Raw genomic sequence first — 5,000 nt, 5'->3', positions numbered from 1 at the left:
GGCGCCTGGCCAAGGGCTCTGACACCTGGGAACTCGACTTACACACACACACACACACACACACACACACCCCGACGAGGCGGCCGGGCGTGTGTCAGAGCCGGCGGCGTGCGACCCTCGGTGCCTGAGCCACCGCTGTGCCAGGCGGCTCTGGGTGGTGACGTGCCCGCTCGGTGCTGTCCCGGCTGCTCCCTGGCTCCTGTGGCCCTCGTTGCGTGAGCTGCCCTGGCCCGGTTGCTGCAGTCAGGAGGCGAGAGCGCCGCGCAGCACAGGCGTGTGCGTGCGGGAAGCGCGGGTGGCATGGGACGCTGAGGAACAACGCTTGCTCGGCGGCGGAGGCCCGGTTGTGGTTGGCGTGGGTGTCGGTGTCGGTGTCGGTGTCGGTGTCGGTGTCGGTGTCGGTGTCGGCTTTGGCTTTGACTTTAAGGTTGGGGCAGGATGGGAAGACCAGGTAGGCGACGGCGACATCGTCTGTGTCCGCTGGCTGGTGGCAGTCCCCGGCGTCGTGTGTGTGTGCGGCGTCGTGTCGGTGTGGCGTTGGTGGTATAGTGGTGAGCATAGCTGCCTTCCAAGCAGTTGACCCGGGTTCGATTCCCGGCCAACGCACAGGACCCGCCTTTTGCCAAGGTTCAGGGCCGACATTGGCCCTGTCCTCCGGCGCCTCTCCGCCTGTCCCGAGACTGCACTGCGCCGCGGCGGGCCGAACGACCACACAATGGAAGGAGGTTCTAGACCTTTTGAGAGGGTGGCGAGCCGGAGGAGAAGGGCCAGGGCGAGGCGTTTTACCGGGAATTGGCGCCCGGCTTGCCGGAGAAGCGACAGAGGGCAGCGGGCAGCTGGCAGCGGGGGGCGGGCAGCGGGCAGCGGGCAGCGGGCAGCGGGCATGGCAGGGAGGGGACGGGCAGGGCCAGGGGGCACGGGCAGGCGCCGATCGATCGAATGGGCGCCCAATGCCAGCCGCGTATTGCCGGGCGGCCGGCTGGGGCGAGCGGCTGGTTGTCAGGTTGGCAGACTGGCTGAGAGTCTGGCTGCCCGCGAGAGGCGCGCACCGTCGAAGTCTGGCCGTCGCTCCCTGGTGGTCTAGTGGTTAGGATTCGGCGCTCTCACCGCCGCGGCCCGGGTTCGATTCCCGGTCAGGGAAGCTTCTCTTCTTCCTCTCTGTAACTCGCCCCTTTCTTGACACCTTTCCGGCCCTTCCCTGCAATGGGGGCCCCACTACCCCCACTACACCTTTCTTGCTTTTTACCCAACGGCGTCGCCGCGACAACCTGCTGGCATCTTTGCCTCCGGACACCTTGCCACCTCACCCCCCATCTTGACACCTGTCCTGCCCCTCCCAGCACTTGGGGTGGGCACTACCCCCACATCACCTCTCTTACCTTTTGCCCAACAGCGTTGCCGCCAGACACTGCTGCTCCGCTCCACTAGTACGTACCTACACCCTCACTCGCAATCCAACAGCCTGCAGCCTCACCGGCGCTCCCTACACACACACTCACCAGCCCTTTCTTTGATTCCCACTCACGCCCACCATCTTTTCCTGCACACACCAAATCCTCAGGGCCTGTCCAGCTAAGCCCTGTTGCGGCCCGACACACCCAGCCTACACACCGCCACTGTCACACCGACGACACACAAACACCCGACACGCAGCGCTCCCGCGCAAGCTTCCGACCCACTCATGGAGCCCACTGCGTCTCCACCTCACTCTATCGCCTGCTCTTAGGTCTCCAAGAAACAGTCTTGCTTGCCCTACCTGCCACACCTGCATGCATCACACGCTCCCTGGAACCTTTCCTCTGCTCTTCACAACTGAGCAAATGCAGTGATTCGTTCCAGTCTACAGTGTGTGTGTGTGTGCTTGTGCAAATATGTCTGTCTCTCTGTCTATTTCTGTCCTTCTCTGTGTGTATGTGTGTGAGCGTAGGCATGTATATACGTATGTATGTATGTATTTATATATGCATGCATGCGTATCTTGCAAAACTCCAGGGTCTCTAAGTGATCGTTTATGGTGGCAGTGTTGGTATGGGATCGGGAGGAGAGCGCGTGTCCGTCCGTGGGTGGGGGTGCTCTGTGGGGTGGTGTTGAATCCGTGCTTTTAGCAGGCAGGGCGAATGCGCAAAGCACCTGGTGTGGTTACTAAGCTTCCGCATCGCCGCAGGGCGGACAGTGCCCGACCCAAGGCGCGATTTCCTCGAAAGCCCTCAGAGCGGCTGGGGGGGGGGGGGGAGGGGAGAGCTGAGGCCAAGCCTGGCTGTTTTAAGGCCGCTGTTTCTGCGGCTCCTTGTGTGCGCGGGCAAGCGGTGCAGGTGCCTGTGTGAGTCGGGATATTGGAGCGGAACCTCTTCCCACCTAGGTTTTGGGTCCGTTGCCGGGTGGGTCCCCTCGGTCGTGACCCTGTCAACAGGTCCGGGGCACGAAGACAGATGGTGGTGTGCTTACCGCTGGGTTCAGCTCCGCTTCGATGGGAGGCATAGTCTGTGCCCACCCGTGTGTGTGTGTGGGAGGGTCAGACACGCCTTTTCCCCACCCGACCTCAACCCAGTCCCCCCGGAAACCTTCCCAACAGAGGACACGGAGAGACACCCGTGTCGAGCTGGATCTGGGAAGAGTCGGTCCAGCAAGTTGCTGGGCCACTTGTGTGGCTCCCATGAGACGGTCATGGGAAAAAAGACAACGGAGAAGCCTACGCTGGCAGGTGTCCGAATGGGGCCGTCGCCTGCCAAAGGCAAGGATCCACGCTTGCCTCTGTGCTCCCTGGGTTCTCCTCAGCTTGGCCCTTCTGGCTGGGAAGAGGGACTCTGCTTGGATTAAAGGTCTCTCTAGCACGTGCCTGCGGTGAACGATCGAATGATTGCTGTGGGACAGACAGCAGACAGGCTACCGGTAGGGATGGTGGTTGGGGTGCGGGGGCAGAGCTGGGGTGGTTGTGGCCAGGGGCGTGCCATCCTTGGGCACGTGGTCCTGAGGTGTAGGCAGCAGGCTGAGCAAGCCAGGTGTGAGCACCTCCCCCACGGACAGCTACCTACCGCATCAGGTCCTGCCTCTGCTTTCCTACCGGGGCTGCCCTCTGTGAGGGACTTAGGAGCCCAAGAAACCAACACTTCTCCGCCCAAGCTGCTTTTGGTCGTGGTGTTTGATGGCAACAATCCCAAGCCTGACTCAGACTGAAATCGGTACGAGGAGTGGGGTATTGCTGGGACAGAGCAGATCCCATGCTTTCGGGATTAAAAGGAGCTCTTGGGGATGAACAAGAAAGGAATGGTTATGATTCAACAAACGCCGGCTTCTGTGCCGCGTTGGAGCAGGGTCAACCGTGCTGCTTGTTTCTGGAGAACTTGACAAAACCCTGCACTCATCCGGGAAGAGAGACTCTCAGTTGAGCAGATGCCTCCATGAGATGATGAGTAGTCTTTTTTTCCCCCTTTTTTAAAATTGATATTCAGTGAGCTCTACATTTTTCTCTGCTCTCCTCCCTGCCTCTCCCTTCCCTCCTCCAACCTTCCCCCAAGGTCCCCATGGTCCCAATTTACCCAGGAGATCTTGTCTTTTTTTACCTTCTACTTCCCATATAGATTAGATCTATGTTACTCTCTCTTAGTGTCCTCATTGTGGTCTAAGGTCTCTGGGATTGTGGTTTGTAGGCTGGCTTTCTTTGCTTTATGTTTAAAAACCACCTATGAGTGAATACATGTGATAATCGTCTTTCTGTGTCTGGGTTACCTCACTCTAAATAACGTTTTCTAGCTCCATCCATTTTCCTGCAAAATTCAAGCTGTCGGGTTTTCTTTCTTTCTTTCTGCTGTGTAGTACTCCATTGTGTAAATGTACCACATTTTCCTTACCCATTTTTTGGTCGAGGGGCATTTAGGTTGTGTCCAGGTTCTGGCTATGACAAACAAAGCTGCTATGAACATAGTTGAGCACATGTCCTTGTGGCACGATTGAGCATCTTCTGGATTGGAGTATACCCAAAAGTGGTATTACTAGGTCTTGTGGAAGGTTGTTTCCTAATTTTCTTAGAAATCGCCACAGTGACATCCAAAGCGTTGTAGCCACGAGCTTTCATTCCCACCAGCAATGCACAAGTGTTCTCTTTTCCCCACAACCTCTCCAGCATAAGTTGTCATCAGTGTTTTTGATCTTAGCCATTCTTTCAGGTGTAAGATGGAAACTCAGAGTTGTTTTGATTCGCGTTTGTCTGCTGACTAAGGATGTTGAGCATTTCCTTAAGTGTTTTTGAGCCATTTTAGATTCCTCTGTTGAGAGTTCTCTGTTTATGTCTTTACTCCTTTTTTTTTGGATTATATGTTGTTTTGGTGTCCATTTTCTTGAGTCCTTTGTATATTTTGGAGGTCAGACCTCTGTCTGATGTGAGGTTAGTGAAGATCTTTTCTCATTCTGTAGGCTGTCATTTTGTCTTGTTGATCGTGTCCCTTGCTTTACAGAAGGTTTTCCGTTTCAGGAGGTCCCATTTATTAATTGTTTCTCTCAGGGTCTGTGCGGCTGGGCTTCTATTTAGGAAGTGGTTCCCTGTGCCAATGCGTTCAAGCGTACTTCGCACGTTCTTTTCTATAAGGTTCAGTGTGGCCAGCTTCATGTTGAGGTCTTTGATCGATTTGGACTTGAGTTTTGTGCATGGTGATAGATAGGGGTCTATCTTCATTTTTGTACATGTTGATATCCAGTTATGCCAGCACTGTTTGTCAAATATGCTTTCTTTTTCCATTTGATACATTTTGCTTGGTTGTCAAAAGATGATGGGTCAGCCGGGCGGTGGAGGCGCACGCCTGTAATCCTAGCACTCGGGAGGCAGAGGCAGGTGGATCTCTGTGAGTTCGAGGCCAGCCTGGTCTACAAAGGGAGTTCCAGGACAGGCTCCAAAGCTACAGAGAAACCCTGTCTCGAAAAAACCAAAAAAAAAAAAAAAAAAGATGATGGGTCTTTAGTCCAACATGTAGGGTATTGTCTTGATTCACAAGTGGTGTGGGAGGGCA

At 55.5% G+C, this 5,000-nt stretch overlaps 2 non-coding genes across 2 annotated transcripts; both read left to right on the top strand.

The window, feature by feature from the left end:
- The first annotated feature begins 534 nt into the window (after window positions 1-534).
- On the top strand, window positions 535-606 carry Trnag-ucc (transfer RNA glycine (anticodon UCC)). Its single transcript has one exon. It is a non-coding gene; the product is annotated as a tRNA-Gly (tRNA).
- A 463-nt stretch (window positions 607-1,069) lies between these two features.
- On the top strand, window positions 1,070-1,141 carry Trnae-cuc (transfer RNA glutamic acid (anticodon CUC)). The gene has a single exon. It is a non-coding gene; the product is annotated as a tRNA-Glu (tRNA).
- The last annotated feature ends 3,859 nt before the right edge of the window (window positions 1,142-5,000 follow it).

The sequence above is a fragment of the Microtus pennsylvanicus genome, chromosome 10 (assembly GCF_037038515.1).
Source record: "Microtus pennsylvanicus isolate mMicPen1 chromosome 10, mMicPen1.hap1, whole genome shotgun sequence".
NCBI lineage: Eukaryota > Metazoa > Chordata > Mammalia > Rodentia > Cricetidae > Microtus > Microtus pennsylvanicus.
The sequence above is the reverse complement of the archived record's forward strand: the minus strand, read 5'-3'. Positions and strand labels throughout refer to the sequence as shown.